Raw genomic sequence first — 17,462 nt, 5'->3', positions numbered from 1 at the left:
ATTTTGACCAGTTAATTGAGTAATCTGATATTCTTGCAAAATAATATTTTTAACCAGTTAATGAAAGAGGATCCAAAACCAAATTTGTGTAAAGTTGCAAATAGAAATTTCCAGTTAAATCTGTCAAATGGTTTTTCTGCATCTAAAGAAAATATTGTAGTTTCAAGGTTTTTACTGTATGAGTAGTCTATCAAATTAAGTAGTCTACGTGTATTTGTTGATGAGTGCCTACCTTTTATGAAACCAGTTTGGTCAGGATGAATTAAGAGGGGGGTTATTTTCTCCAGTCTCTTTGAGAGAGCTTTGCAGATTATTTTAAGGTCTACATTTATAAGGGATATTGGACGATAGCTTGAGGGATATACAGGGTCTTTGCCTGGTTTTAGCAGGAGATTAATGTTTGCAGAATTCATATTTGATGGAAGTCTGCCCTTTTCTTTAATTTCCAACAACGTTCTGTAGAAAACTGGTGCTAGAATCGACCAGAATTCTTTGTAGAATTCTGCAGGAAAGCCATCTGGACCTGGAGCCTTATTATTGGGCATACTTATCAGGGCTTCCTGGAGTTCACCTGGTGTCAGTGGTGAATCCAGTGCCATTGCTTGAGTGTCCAATAATTTTGGAAGAGTTATGTTGTCCAAAAACTGATCAATTTATTTTTTAGATGGGTTTATTTGTGGTGAATACAACATTTTATAGAAATCCCTGAAAATGTTGTTTATTTGTATCGGATCATATATTTTGTTCCCAGATGAATCTTGAACAGCACATATAGTTGTTTTTTCTTTATTTATTTTTAGCTGGTTTGCTAGAAATTGACCGGATTTATTACCATGTTCATAATTTTGTAGGCGTAGTCTTTGTACTAAGAATTTTGTTTTTTTTAATCAATTATCTCATTTAATTCTAGTTTTGTTTTGCGTATTTTCTTCAATGTTTCCTGATCTTGGTGGGACGTGTAGGCTTCTTCTAGTGATTTGATGTTTTTTTTCTAATTCCTGAATATTTTTGTTTTCTTTTTTCTTTTTATGTGATGAGAAAGCTTCTAGCTGACTCTCAGGTGTGACAGGTGTGCCAGCAGGAAAGAGTAATAATAACCTACATCCTGAGGTTTGTCATGCAGGATTAAAGGAGCCAGACTTTGTTCACACAGCTAGGATTGTATTTTACACTGACCCTGGGTCAGTATAAGTATCATACAGTTTAAACGAAGCACTGAAACTTGCATATATTTATTAGAGATGCGTTGAAGCTAATCGAGATATTTGCTGTCAGTCTGTGGCTGCGATTAAACACTTTACTGGAAACTTTATTAACCAGTAACTTCATCAGTCATAACAGAAGCTAATATTTCTGTGCTAACTTCGTTTAAACAGTAACAGCTTTACTACAATATAAGCTAACTTTTACATCGTAACTTTAAGCTAGCACCATAAGGACGGTAAAATACGTAATAATATCTACAAATGCATCTTAAAGCTGTTATATTAGCACTCGGTGTATTACTAACATATCCACATTAACATTATTGACTTTTAACAGTCATTCTATAAATGCTGTCCGTTTAAATGGCCTTACCTGTAAACACTGCTGTATCCAGCGGATTCCAGCAAGAGTGGATTCTGGAGTATTCCCATGCTCCTGTTAGTGATCCTCCATCTGGATGGATGATAACAACCTTCTGAACAATCTAGCAGGAGATGGCCCATATCTATGGGATTGATTTCTGCTAATAACGCCTGATGGATTGATAACAGCCGAAGCGGGTGAATAAAGTCACCCAGTCGCTAGCTGTGCCATTGGCCAGCATACACCACTCCCTCCATAAATGCAATAAATGATACAAAAACAATAGCCTATTAGCTGTTTACATTATTTAATATAGTGTGTTCAGTATACGTCACTACTCCAGAGGGAGTGTTCGCCCAGGGCGCCAAACAGGCTAGGACTGCCACTGAGTAGGCGGTAGGGTAAACTGTCTTGCCCAAGGACACAACGACCAGGACAGAGAGTCCAGGGCTTGAACTAGCAACCTTCCGGTTACAGATGCGCTTCCCAACCCCCTGAGCCAGCGTAAGAACTGGTCCGGTCTAGTTTGGTTTATCCTTCATGTGGATAACAGGTGGTCAGAATAACAAAAACAAATCAACAAAACACATTCAAACATAACACTGGGAGAGCACTCGACAGCCACTTTGAGTACTGCAAAAAAAATTCATTTCATTTGTTTATGGCTGTAGCAGGGCCTCCTGTGAATTTGACCTTGTGAGGGTGTGTCCCAGCATCTTTCCTGCCTCAATTATCACACTTTTTGTTCACCTGACTCTACTCAGCAATTAACATGGAATACCTAAGGGCAAAGAGCCTTGCTGGTTTGCAGCTAGTGAGCTGTGTGTGTGATGACTGCTTGCTCTTTTTTGTTTGTTTGTTGATTTTACCTTTTGACTTATTTTTCAGTTTAGTGACCAACTCCTAGGGTTTTGTTTTGTTTTCTTTCTCCATCCATCCTCATCCGCTTTATCCGAGGCCGGGTCGCGGGGGCAGCAGCCTAAGCAAAGAGGCCCAGACCTCCCTCTCCCCAGCCACCTCCTCCAGCTTATCTGGGGGAATACAAAGGCGTTCCCAGGCCAGCCGAGAGATATAATCTCTCCAGCGTGTCCTGGGTCTGCCTCGGGGCCTCCTGGGAAATGGGACATGCCTGGAACACCTCACCCAGGAGGCGCCCAGGGGGCATCCTTGTCAGATGCCCGAACCACCTCAGCTGGCTCCTTTCGATGTGGAGCAGCAGCTGCTCTACTCTGAGCCCCTCCCGGATGGCCGAACTTCTCACCCTATCTCTAAGGGAGAGGCCAGCCACCCTTCGGAGGAAGCTCATTTCTGCCGCTTGTATCCGCGATCTCGTTCTTTCGGTCACTACCCACAGCTCGTGGCCATAGGTGAGGGTAGGGACGTAGATCGACCGCTTCGCTTTTACACTCAGCTCCCTCTTCACCACGACGGACCGGTGCAGCGTCCGTATTACTGCAGCTGCAGCCCCAATCCGTCTGTCGATCTCCAGCTCCCTTCTCCCATCACTCGCGAACAAAACCCCGAGTGGGCACTCCACCCTTTTCCGGCTGAGAACCATGGCCTCAGTGGTGCTGATCCTCATTCCCGCTGCTTCACACTCGGCTGCGAACCGTTCCAGTGCGAGCTGGAGGCCCTCACCTGATGAAGCCAACAGAACCACATCATCCGCAAAAATCAGAGATGAGATTCTGAGGCCACCAAAGCGAAAGCCCTCCGCCACTTGGCTGCGCCTAGAAATCCTGTCCATAAAAATTACGAACAGAACCGGAGACAAAGGGCAGCCCTGGCGGAGCCCATCACCCACCGGGAACGAGTCCGACTTATTGCCGGCAATGCAAACCAAGCTCTTGCAACGGTTGTATAGGGATCGAATGGCCCGTAGCAATGGGCCAGACACCCCATACTCCCGCAACACCTCCCACAGGACACCCCGAGGGACACGGTCGAATGCCTTCTCCAAGTCCACAAAACACATGTAGACTGGTTGGGCAAACTCCCATGCACCCTCAAGTATCCTCGAGAGGATAAAGAGCTGGTCCAGTGTTCCGCGACCAGGACGAAAACCGCATTGTTCCTCCTGTATCCGAGGTTCGACTAGCGGACGAACTCTCCTTTCCAGCACCCTGGCATAGACTTTCCCAGGGAGGCTGAGGAGTGTGATCCCCCTGTAGTTGGAACACACCCTCCGGTCCCCCTTCTTAAAGATGGGGACCACCACCCCGGTCTGCCAGTCCACAGGTACTGCCCCTGATCTCCACGCAACATTGCAGAGGCGTGTCAACCAGGACAGCCCTACAACGTCCAGAGCCTTCAGGAACTCGGGGCGGACCTCATCAACACCAGGGGCTCTGCCACCAAGGAGTTGTTTAACTGCCTCAGTGACCTCGCCCCCGGAAATTGGCGGGTCATTCCCCTCATCCCCAGACTCTGCTTCCTCCTCGGAAGACGTGTCAGTGGGATTAAGGAGGTCCTCGAAGTATTCCTTCCACCGCCTGACAATTTTCTCAGTCGATGTCAGCAGCGCTCCGCCAGCACTATACACAGTGCAGGTAGAGCACTGCTTTCCCCTCCTGAGACGCCTGACGGTTTGCCAGAATCTCTTCGAGGCATTCCAAAAGTCTTTTTCCATGGCCTCTCCGAACTCCTCCCACACCCGAGTTTTTGCTTCAGCCACTGCCCGAGCCGCATTCCGCTTGGCCTGTCGATACCTGTCGGCTGCCTCCGGAGTCCCACAGGCTAACCAAGCCCGATAGGACTCCTTCTTCAGCCCAAACATAGTAATACAAACATAATAAAAAAACAATATTTGTCTCTTATATATAATACATCTATATATACACTTTAAAAGATGTTTGTCTTTGAGTGAAGATTTAAGGTGATAATATAAATAACTGGAACTTGAATTTTTACTGAAGCTCAGTATTTGATACAGGGTTCAAGTTCACTCCTGTAATAACTAATAATGATTAATATAATAATAACTTTAATATTTAATATTGGTAATATTACATTACCAAAGTGAGATGACTTTAGTCTCATGAACAACATAAGCTAATTATTATTTACTAACTAATCTTAAAATGACTGTTTAGCACAGAAATGAAGCCCAACAATGTTTTTACAGTCCCGTGGTCTCAGCCACAGATACTTATCAAATCAAATAAAGCTGATGTAAAAATTTAAAAAAAAATGAGCAAAAGATTTTCTCTTTTATTTCTGTCAATGCTGTATGAAACGTTTCCAGCAGTCGATGTCATGGTTGCTAGTGTAACGGAGCGGAAAGGCTGATTTTATTTCCAAGATGTTTTGTATTTTTAAAAGGAAGGAAACCTTCCTCAAAACGGGCAGAGCAGTGGAGCCGCCAAGGGAAAGCACACAATTTAAACTGTAAGATTAAAAATATAATTTATTATATTTAAATAGTTAAAAATGTAAAATGAATTAAAACAACCTTGGCCAAGGAATAACACAATAAAAATCAATAAAACACAACATTAAAAGTCCAGTGGGATCCACCACGGCATAAAAGTCACAAAAAACTAAGAAATCCAGCGTAGTAGTAAAAGAGGGAAACCCAGCGGAGTCCTCGCCTTCCTCCCCGCATTCCACGTCCCGGTGCACTGAAGAAAGGGAGGGAGCGGCAGTCACTATTCCTTTCGACAGTTTTACTTTATAAAAAGGGATAAGTCAAAGACTTACCCCGGGTGGGCAGAGCTCTCAACTCCGCCCGCCGCTTCTTTAAAACTGCAATCGGCACCAGCTGTCTCACTGCTTCTGCTCTCCCGCAGTGCACAAGCTGGCTCTTGTCGTTATTGCCGTCTGACTGCCCGCTGCGCGTCCCTAGTCGCTGGTGGTGGCGCGTCCCCAGTCGCTGGTCATCTCCTCTAACGCCCAGCTCCACCAGCCCCTTCGGCTCGCAGGCGTCGCCGCCTGGCACCACTTACTCCTGGCCGTCTCTCAAGCCTCTCGGTCGACTAAAAAACTCTTCCTGTGGTCTGTCAGGCCCTCTTATTGGCCTCCCTGGGATCTCTCGCAGGTGTGATCAGTTTATTATCAGGTAGGGGCGGAGTCTTTCCAGGACAAGTCACCAAATAAATACCATTAAAACATGCAGTAAAACTCATAAAAATAAACCAGTGTACAATATTAAAATATTAAAAAGGTAAAACGCAGCAAAACATGCATAGTAGAAAAACTTAGATGACTTGTCCCTTTCCACCCCGTGACACTAGGCAACCAGGGCGGGCGGAGGCTAGACCGTCCCATTTCACAAGCCTATACAAGCCTCACACTTCTCGGTCTTCAAGGACTAGTCCCACGTAGACCACGAAGGCCGCGTCCTCCAAGGCTGCAGACCCTGAATTGGGATACAGCCTACGAACACCTGTGACACCTGAGGATCACATGTCTAATGTGGAAAAAAGGGGTGGCAGGAGGAGGAAGAGTGTGATCAGGTAATCAATGCTTCACAATTACATCTTTGAAGTAGTGTTCATGCAATGGCCAGAAAGGGACCCAGCAATGCCAAAAAAGTGTATTTTTAAGTTGCATGTCATTCATCCATCAGCTAATGTCTGTCGGTGTCAGTCTAAAGACACAACCACACATGAGGCAGTGTAGGTAACACTAGAGGGAGGAGGTTTATCAAAAGGCCAAACATACAAGTGGAAATGAGGAAGTGCTACATGAAAACAGATGAAAAAACATTTGGTTAAGAATGTTTTTAGTTACAAAATGTTAAACTAATGAATCCAGCCACATTTTTCTTCTATTTACAAACGGGTGATGGAGTTCCATTTTCCTCACCCATTCAAGAGTCACCCATAGCGTGCAACATTAGCTGTACACACACAACTATGGGAACACTAAGGTTACATGGAATGTGCATGACGCTGGCTCCAGAGATCAGATGTTAAAGACATTTAACCAGCTTAAGAAACTACAGGCAGATGTTGTTTGCTACATATGAACTTAAAACATCTGAGTTTCCTAATGTGTTCACTGCCTCCTATAACTCTTGCCAATGGGAAGTAGCAATTTTAATACATAAAAATATTAATTGCACAGTACTCAACACAGTTATAGATCCAGAGGGTAGATTTCTAATCATTAAATTAGCTATACTTAATACAAAAGCTATGTATTGTAAGTATATATAGGCCAAATGTTGATGACCCCTCGTTCTTTCACATTTTTTAGTGCACTCTCTGAACACCGAGATTGCGCACTTGTTCTTGGGGGCGACAGCCTTGGACTAAATCAATGGTTCCCAAACTTTTTCTGCTGGGCCACCCTTTGTTTTACAAGAAAAAATGTTCACCCCCCCCCCCCCCCCCCCCCCCCCCCCCGCGCGCATGCGCACACGTCCTCCAACCACACACACCCATATTTTGCTCCGTTGCGGTTTATTTAAGATAAGATAAGATAAGATAAGATAACCTTTATTAGTCCCACACGTGGGAAATTTGTTTTGTCACAGCAGGAAGTGGACAGTGCAAAAGTTATGAGGCAAAAATTAGAATACAATAAGAATAAATACAGTACACAACTGTACAGAATAGAATAAAATAAAATACTATATACAGTAGAATAAAATAAAATAAATATACAATAAGATAAAAATAGAATACAAATACAAATACTATATACAACTGAGTAAAAATACAACGATGACAGAAAGGATTATTGCACTTAGTATTATTGCATATGTATGGATGTGTGTGCTTGATCAGTTAAAGTCTTTATTATGGAGTCTGACAGCAGTGGGGAGGAAAGACCTGCGAAATCTCTCCGTCCCACACCGTGGGTGCCGCAGTCTCCCACTGAAGGAGCTGCTCAGTGCTGTCACAGTCTGCTGCATGGGGTGGGAGATGTTGTCCATCAGGGATGACAGCTTAGCCGCCGTTCTCCTGTCACTCACCACCTCCACTGGGTCCAGAGGGCATCCTAGAACAGAGCTGGCCCTTCGGATCACCCTGTTCAGTCTCTTCCTGTCCCCAGCAGAGATGCTGCCGCCCCAGCAGACCACGCCATAAAAGATAGCAGAAGCCACAACAGAGTCATAGAAGGTCTTCACCTCAAACATTTAGTAAACAATTAAGCAAATACAAGTAATCTGCAATAAATTACAAGTAGTAAGAAAATAAACTACTAACTCTTTTACGCAACGTCCGCACATACATGGGTATTTTTGAAAACACCGCTGTTCCGTCCACACATAAACGGCATTTCGAATCACCGAAAACTGAGATTTTTTAAAACTCCTTTTTTGCGTTTACGTGTGGACGAGGAATACAGACTTCGTCACCCAACGTCAAAGGTATATGCCTTTTTTCACATCACACTGTGTGCCATGTTATTGTTTACATGAGATGAATTGCAGAATGGCAGATAAACAGTATTTTGTCTCTATCTTCAGGTTTTACATGCTTACATATACACATGCAGTTACTGTCCCTCTATTTAGAAAAGCAGAGGCGTCACGGTGTCATTGTTTTACATATAGTGGTTTTTTTCCTGTGTAATAATATTCAACATTGCTACCAATACATTTTTTTTAAAAATGCCTCTCTGTGCAAAATGGGTTTAAAAACATAAACAGCTGTGGGATACTGTTTGTCCGTGATTTGAACAGGGGGAACAAATTGTGGCAGGATCAGCCTGATATTATTTGTATCCCACTGTAACTTTACTGCATAAAGAGTTAACATCTGCAAAATGTCAGGAGTAGTTAGTCATTACAACAAGTGTTTGTGAACTAAAAATCAAGAATGTGTGATACTGTTTGTCCGTGATTTGAAGAGCCCAGCCCGTGCTCCTGACAAAGGGAAAACCAATTATGCAGGGGAGACCTACCTTGGCACTTGTGCAGGTGAAGCCAAATGGAAGACATGCTTCATGTGGGGCGATCGTGGCTCAACTCTTGAGCCATGAGTTGGGAGTTCGTAATTGGAAGGTTGCCAGTTCGAGCCCCAGCTCGGACAGTCTCGGTCGTTGTGTCCTTGGGCAAGACACTTCACCTACCGCCTAAAAGGGCCGATGGCGCGATATGGCAGCCTCGCTTCTGTCAGTCTGCCCCATGGCAGCTGTGGCTACAACTGTAGCTTGCCTCCACCAGTGTGTGAATGGGTGGATGACTGGGTGTGTAAAGCGCTTTGGGGTCCCTAGGGGGGACTAGTAAAAGCGCTATACAAATACAGGCCATTTACCATTCACCATGTTTTCTAGTCTTTGTCTTAGAATGAAGTTGGTTTGGAAACATATTCAGCTATGCTTCATCTCCTGCTTTGCATTTGTGTTGGCGCCCTGTGCTAACAGAGTCCAAGCATTGGTTTATTGTTTTTTTTTTTTTCCCCTTTTCATACCTTGCTCCCCCTGCAATGGCTCTGCGCCCGCCCTAGGCCCCACACATTGGGAAGGTCTGGACTAAATGAAGAAATGGACAGGCTCAATATAGCAGGAACTAAGCGCAGTTGGCGGTCCACAAATATAATTAAACAGTTCATAAATGACTTTGGTCTTTGTGACGCTTCCTTATCCCAACCATAATGAATATACTTTCTTCTCACATGTCCATCACTCCTACTCTCCTCTGGATTATTTCCTAGTCAGCAGTTCACTGCTGATTAACATTTCAGACACTGAGATACACCCATGCTCCTGTATCTTTAATACTAAAACATAAGAATAATAAATCATCGCTTAAAGATGAAGAATTTATGAAATATTTTAAGAAAGAGTATTTAGACTATAATGACACTCCTGGAACATCAGCATCTTTTCTCTGGGAAGCAGGGAAAGCTGTGATGAGAGGTAAAATAAATTCTCATCACATAAAAAAGAAAATAGAAAACAAAAATATCCATATACAGTATATTTATTAGAAAAAAAACCCATCAAATCCTTAGAAGCAGCCTACGTGTCCTGTCAGGAACAGAAAATTCTGAACAAAATTTGTAAAAGATAATTAGAATTAAATGATTAATTATTAATAAAAACCAAAAACCAAACAGTTTTTAGTACACAGACTTTTGAACATGGTAACAAACCTGGTCAATTTACAATAAATAAAGAAAAAAGACTATGTCTGCTGTTAAAAGATCTGGGAACACAGTTGTCAATAGAAAATTGTACTTAGTAGTCAGTATAATCTTTTAATAATATAAGTTTACATATGGTAGTGATAGGATGTGCGATCCTTAATAGTCTGCAAAGGCTTTGTGTGCATTCCAGAGTGCTCTAGCATTCACAACCACATCCTGGGAGCATGGGAAATGTTGTACCTTCTTTTATTTTCTTTATGGTAGGATAAACGTAGCTATGTCAGTTTTAGTCTAAGTGCCTTTTTTACATATAGATGAACTGTTGGATTTTCCAGACCAGCAGGTTTAGGGAAGTCGTTTATGGGGTCACACTCTGACACACACATGCACACACACACACATACATATACACCTCCACATTCCAATGTAAGGAACAAACACCCACTGATGTATAAATAAAGACCAGGGCAGTCTCAGAGCTGCGAGTCCCTGAGCCGTCACTCTTGTGCGAGAGCTCAGAGCTGCCCTTGCTATGCAACAAGTAAAACTGTGTGTTTCTCCTCTCTGATTCTCAGCTGAAGAAGTGTTTTAGAATATATCTCTTAACAACAGCATATGACCATGCTGGGCTCGCAAAATTTCGAAATCCCTGGTAGCCCTTCGGGCAGGAACTCTTCAGTTTTTGGTAGCCCAAAATAAATTTAAGTAGCCCGAATAAAAAAGAGAGCAATTTTTTGATTGATGTTTTGTTTCCTGTTTTGTTTCCGTTACAATATTATACATTAAAGTATAATATTGTAACGGAAACAAAACATTAATCAAAAAATTGTTGAAACACAAATTTCAACATTGTATAAAAATTACAATCATCAACTCAAATACTTGGTTCTAATTGAACAGAAATTTCTATGAACTTGTAAGAACTGTGTAGAACATGAATCAGTCTGTGTCAGATCCTGAATTTGAAATTTCCACTGAAGTCACGGGTAGGGATGGGTACCGGTGTCCGGTGCCATGATGGCACCGGTTCTGACATAAACGGTAGTAACCAGACCGAAAAGCAGCGCACATTTCGGTGCTTTATTTCGGTGCTTTTTTTTTCTGAGCTGTGATACACTTCTAGCCAATCATTTTACGTTTCCGAGGATAGTAGGCGGGTCCAGGCACGTACGTTCCTTTAGAGCAGAGCTACAGATTAAAAATGCCCAATGCGAAGCGGTCAAAAGTCTGGCTGTACTTCACAGCAAAGTATGCAAACTCAGCAGCCTGCAACAAGTGCTTTAAGCTGATACTGTGATACTGTCAAAGGAGGTAACACCTCAAATCCAATGAAACACCTGGCGACGCATAGCGTTTTTTTTTTTAAAAGCCGAGAAATGCGCCGTATTTGATAGCTTGCTGCGAGACCTCACACCGTGCACATCTACTGCGGGTGGGTTGCCAGTTATCGGACCCAGAGCAACATCCCCCAGAAACTCGAAGAATACAGTCCTGGCCCCTAGCCCTGCCAGTGTAGCAGAAATAATGACGGATGATGATGGCAGCAGCAGCCGTTCTTCTCTGCGTGAGTAGCTAAATGTTGTTCGTGTGTAATTTACGTTGAGTAGGCTAACCACGTTATTACATTAATGCAGGTAAGGTGAACTAGCAAACATCATCATAGGTACATGCGGCTGTCTGTTTGATGGCAGATACTCCCTTCACCCTGGCCAGAAAGGCTAAACTGACCAAAGAAAAAGAGGGAAACAGCTGAACATGAGAGGTTTTTGGACAAAGTTTGTGTTTTTTCCATTGTTTAAGCACTGCTTCCAGCCAAGAGTGATACCATATATGCCCCATAGCTGCAGAAAAGGCTAACATTGTTATCTTTTTACAAAAAAACAGCTGAACATGAGAGGTTTTTGGACCAATTTTGTCTTATCCATTCTTTGAGCACCGTTTGAGCACCGCTGTTCCAGATCTACTGGCGTTTAGATCTACTGGCGTTGGTCGAACAGATGTGTGGCAGTCTTGCGTTTCAGGAGCTGCTACCGACAAACCAGCAAAAAAACGCCAAATGTGTCATCTGTGACACTTGTGAGGTTATGTCAAACACACTCCGTCAGTTTATTAGATTAACCACACTTATACAGACTGTATATAACAACCAACTCTAAAATGTTTGTTCGCAGAGAAAAGACACAGACAGACTACGCTAATGACATGTGATGTTACAACACTAGTGAAATATTAGTGTAATTTCATTCATTTCAAAGGTTTATTTGCATGACGCACAAACAGACACAATTGAAAGGTACAAATGTGCATGACACGAATTCAAACGTGCTGCAGATGTGTGTCACAGGTTGATCTGGCTGTAGGCTGTGGCACTTGGCCAGAGGTGGCGCTGGTTGACTCGAGTCCATGTTAGTGCACAAAGTAAACTGCACGCTGTAGTTGTGAAGCAAAAACGCTGAAACCGGAGAAATAAACCGTGTGAGGGGAACGATAACAACGACAACAGTTTCCCGATCGTTTACTCTTGCTGTCCTGTGAACAACATCGGCGTGGTGTTAATTGTTTGCTGTTTTCGCGATTGCGTCGCGCATGAGGATATCGCTAGGTAAACTCGCCACATTTTTATACATTTTGTTGTTCAACAGCATCAAGAATGACGGAGTGTGTTTGACATAACCTCACAAGTGTCACAGATGACACATTTGGCGTTTTTTTTGCTGGTTTGTCGGTAGCAGCTCCTGAAACGCAAGACTGCCACACATCTGTTCGACTAACGCCAGTTGATCTAAACGCCAGTAGATCTAAACGCCAGTAGATCTGGAACACCGCCACCGTTTCAAAAGTACCGATTTGGCACCGGTATCGGATAAAATCTAAACGATACCCATCCCTAGTCATGGGTAAGAGGCAAGTGGAACCAAGATCTAGGCCATTTGCTTTTTGAAGTTTGCAAAGACTGCTAAATTTTGCCAGTGGTAGTTCACTCTTTGCAACATAGTACGCTGTTCTAAACAGATTTTTCAGGTTTATTTTTAGTATGTTATTTGCAATTGGTGTTTGTTCCGGGAAAGATATTGCAGACTGAGCAATAATGCATTTCTTGCATTTCTCATGGGTTCTAATGGGGGCCTTCCTTAAAATTACTGGCCCCAGTAACAAAGGCGCTTGTCGACTCAGAAATCGAGGGAAAACCAACAACACACCCGGCAGAACATTATGTTATTTACACGGGTGCACATAAGTGGTCCGCATGTGCGCATTCGCTGTCAAAATAAAAGACGCGCACCAGATAAGAAGTTGCAACGCGCGTTTGCGTCCATATAAAAGGCTCTGTTTTTGTCTGCTAGAGTGGGATTTTCACGACACATTCTGCACCAAGTCTCTGTGTGTTCATCATTTGTTTGAAGCCAGCTCACCTCCTGCAACCATCCGAGAATACGCGCTTCTTTTGTGGTTCGGACTCCTTCTGACATTTCTTTGGAGGTGGAGGAAAACCAAAGCAATTGCTTAAAGGAGCTTGCTTCTTCGACATCTTTAAGAGTTCTAAACAAATGTCTGTCCTCCTCCAGAAAATCTTTTGTATGCAAACACGTGTTGCAACTTCTTATCTTGTGTGCTTTTTTTTATTTTGACAGCGAATGTGCACCAACTTTGGCAATGGCACCGTTCATCCTGCCAAACAGAAACAATTCAGACAATTGTTCGTTGGTTCAGTTTACATTGTGTTACGATCCAATTTTGTGTTAGGCGTGACTGTTATGTGTTTCCTGTTTTACTTTGAAGGTCTGTCTTATCTCAGTGTGTTCAGTTTACGCTTCCTTGTCTCGTCAGTTCCGATTTGCCCCAGCTGGGTTTCCCTCCTGTTGTCCTTTCCCTGATTGCTCCCTCTATGTATTTAAGCCCTGTGTTTCAGTTTGTCAGGGGTTGTGATCATTGTGGTGTTGGTATCGCAGTTTGTAAATAGCTGTAAATAGATTTGTAAAGTATATTGCGCGTTCTGTTCACCTTGTATATATTGTTCACTGCAGCAGCCTAGTAGGCGTGAGAAGTCATTTTTGTTGATTAAGTTTTCTCCTGTTTTTCATGTAGCGAGTTAGGTAAGGGAATTGTCTTTTGTTTGGTTTTCAGTTTAGGTAGGAAAGCATAGGGACCATTAGGGAGTTTTGTTTGTTATTTTTGGCACTGCTCACTGCTGAAGCAAATAAATGGCTGCTTAGCATTTTAAAAGATACTATTGTTTGGGTTCTTGTTTTGGGTGGAGTGTGGTGGGCCAATGTTTTGTTGCGTTCAAGACACGCCTAGACTTAGAACGTAACAATTGGTTTAATTGTAATGTTCAAAATCAGTCGCTAGTTCAGGCAATAGCATTCAAATTGAAGGCAGTGTGATATACCTTTCATTTTATCCTGCTTTTCATTCATTTTTGTCATATAGCAGCCTTTGTGCAAGTATTTCCAAAATGCATTCCCATAAGGTCCAAGAGGGTTTTTTTTTTAAATAGAAGTTTATTTACGTCACTGAAAAAACATGTGCATTTAACAACTAAAGAAAGTTTTCGTGTATAAATGAATAAAAGAAAATTGGTTATTATTGCAAGGTTTAGACTTAATAGCTAGAACTTTCAACTTTTGAGTAGAAATGACATTTGCTAAATATTTAGTGATTCAGATTCTATAATCCAAATCACTTAATGATTTGATTCCTTATCAGTTCTCTTATTGATTCTCATTGGGTTTGCTCCACTAAGTGACATGTTATACTACTTTCACTTGACCTGAAATGCACTGTCTCTTAATTACTATTTAAGAATATGAAGCTAATGACTACAGTTATACATAGTGATGGGCAGATGAAGCCCCATGAAGCACTGAAGCTTTTCATCCAATTGGTTCACCCCAACGCGAAGCTTCATGAAGCTTCATTTGCTCTAGCAGGACACCTACTGGACGTAAAAATAATAGCTGGCATGAATTTGAAGAGTGTGGCATTTTGCACACAGCCTGTAAATGTCAACAACAAAAGGAGTGTGTAAAACACCTATAGTGTAGTGATGGCAGTATACTGTGTATATTTATGCTGGCAGTATGGAAAATGATTATTTGCGGCAAAGTTCGAACCGCTTCATGAACCAGTCACGTGGTACAGCCGGGCAGCGAGGCTTCGGACGTCATCATTTTCAGCTCCTCCCATAAATGAAGCAAGCCTCGATACGCGCTTCGCGGAAACGCCCCCTCCATTACTCGACACACGCTCCGAAGCCTCGATACAGAACGTCCCATCACTAGTTATACACACAAACCCAAGATGAAAACAAGTACAAAGAAAAAAAAAAAAAAAGCTCTTCTTTTGGCGACAGATGTTACAAAGAGCTCCCACAGTCTCAATCAAAAGTTTAAGACCACTTGAAAAATGGCAAAAAAAAAAAATCACATCTTGCATGGTTGGATCTTTACAAGGTTCCAAGTAGAGTCTCAAGATGCAACCAGAAGAAATGAGAGTGAGACAAAACATTTCTTTGAGCATGCAATTTATTGAAAACAACGCTTCAACTGAAACCGGCTGTTTTACAGCTGATCAAAAGTTTAGGACCACATGCCTTTAAAAGACCAAATCTGTGCAAAAATGTGGATTCATTGCCATTTTCTGTCAGGTAGTCACACTGTCATGATGTTCTGATGGCAAAGGCAAAAAACATTCTCTTTTTAAATGTGGTTGGGCTGTTGAACTGCATAAGCAGTGTCTCTCACAGCATACCATCGCTGCTGAGGTGGGACGCATTTTCAAGTAGTCTTTAAAAAAAAGATAGGGGAACAGGCCTCACAGTGACAAAAGGCTGCTTCTGCCACCACCACCTGTGGCGATATAAGGATGAGGCGGAGGAAGATGAAGTAAACATGGTTAAAAATAGATTAAGAAGGGAGAGATTCAAGGATTCAAGTAAAATGAATGGCTACTTAGGGCACGAGGCATTGCTAATAGCTAAAGCAAAGCTTTTAATTTTCGTCATATGCTTCACTGCAACTAAGAAATAACATTTGTACCAGTCTGATTAAAACCTGTTTCAATATTTATAATCAAACAAAATTAAATATATGCATAATGTTAATGCATGAGATATATAGCAAGATCATGGTGCAAAAATGCCAGAGCTGATTCTGAATTCAGTAGCATTTAATTTGGATCATAAAATACTAGGCATCAACTCATTCAGTGACCACTTGTTCTTCAGTGATAGAGGTTTTGGCGAATGGAGAGGACCATATCATTACGAAATTTCTCTTCTCTCTTCCAAGGGGATAATTGGGGATAATATAAAAATATTAAATATTTTCTGCTAAAGTTATAAATTAACATTTTGTCTGGAATACATTCATTTTCTGTTTAAAATAGATTAATTTCACTGTCTGTGTTTCAATTTTGTAATACATGCGGTGATATGAAAAAGTGTTTGCCCTCTGTCTGGTTTTTGTTTTCTGCATATTCGTCACCCTTACTTCAGACAACAGAACACATTTTAATTTCAGACAAAGATATTAACAGAGTAAATTAACAAAAGATAAATACAAACATTTCATTAAAGGGAAAAATATCATATCATATTAATTTATTGGAATTTAGGACCACAGAAATGCACTTTAGGATAACAGTGACTTCCTGAGATGAGTAATAATAATCAAATCGACTTTTCTCCAGATGGTTTAGTTTGCGTGTATAGCGAGCTATTACTGCTGGGTCATTTTTTTGCAATGATAACACCACAAAAGCAGTTGTAAAAACAAACCAAAAAGCTACCATCATGAGTAAAACTGAGCATCACACATTGTCTCATATACACTGAAAAAAAATACAAATGCATTGTTTTTGCTCCCATTTTTCATGAGCTGAACTCAAAGATCATAATGCTAGTGCTAAGGTTATGCTAAGGTTATGCCGCAAGTTTTGTAAGGTGCTTTTGTGACATTTAATGGATCAGATTACATTTTTTATTTCTCTCCAATATCCGATCCAGTAATTTAGGTCAGTATTGGACTGATACTGATACGTAACATCGGATCAGTCCATCCCTATTGAATGATGTCCTTTCATAATTTCTTTAATTGGGATGGATGCAGAAGCGGTGGCATAAATGTGGCCTCTACAGCTACCTGTCCAGCCTTAGCCTTACTGCTCTGACTGACTGTTCTATGTTTTTGCTTCGCTCCCTCCAACATCCGATTCTTTACAAAATCTCTGACCTGTCTAATATTTGTGAGAAGTCCTTATTGTTTTTTCTTCGAGTGCTGCATGGATAGTACTGTAGTTGCCATTGTAATTTCTGTCCTACCTGTGTCCACTAGAGGCTGGCAGGTGACCTGCAGTACTACCCTCCTTCCACCAGATGGAGCCAGATACTCCTACAACTAGTTGGTATTAATTCACTTTTTCTTTTTGGAATTACACTGTTTTGTATCCATGCTGTGGCACTCTTACATTTTTTTTTTTTTTACCAGATGTGGAGTGATTCTTAATCACCCCCCCACCCAAAAAATTCTAGTTACACTTCTACTTACATCTATCTATCTATCTATCTATCTATCTATCTATCTATCTATCTATCTATCTATCTATCTATCTATCTATCTATCTATCTATCTATCTATCTATCTATCTATCTATCTATCTATCTATCTATCTATCTATCTATCACAAAATATGTGATGTGGGCCAAAGGCTAGCATAGCCTGTAACGTTATTATGACAGACACATTTTATGAGTTGACTTGACGCTAAGTGACTTTCTTATATCCAGGTTCTTCCTTTTTGCTGCCATCCTCCGCTCTTCCTTGCAAGTACTCGAAGTGCAGGCTTGCCGCT

General features: G+C 41.7%; 1 protein-coding gene across 1 annotated transcript in view; it reads left to right on the top strand.

Annotated features, from left to right (window-relative positions):
* LOC309698359 (uncharacterized protein) overlaps positions 1 to 17,462 on the top strand; it is a 204,096-nt gene that overhangs the window by 131,319 nt on the left and 55,315 nt on the right. The gene's annotated exons all lie outside the window — the stretch shown is intronic.

Source organism: Aulonocara stuartgranti (assembly GCF_965226115.1).
Source record: "Aulonocara stuartgranti genome assembly, chromosome: 22".
In the NCBI taxonomy this organism is placed as follows: Eukaryota; Metazoa; Chordata; class Actinopteri; order Cichliformes; family Cichlidae; genus Aulonocara; species Aulonocara stuartgranti.
The sequence above is the reverse complement of the archived record's forward strand: the minus strand, read 5'-3'. Positions and strand labels throughout refer to the sequence as shown.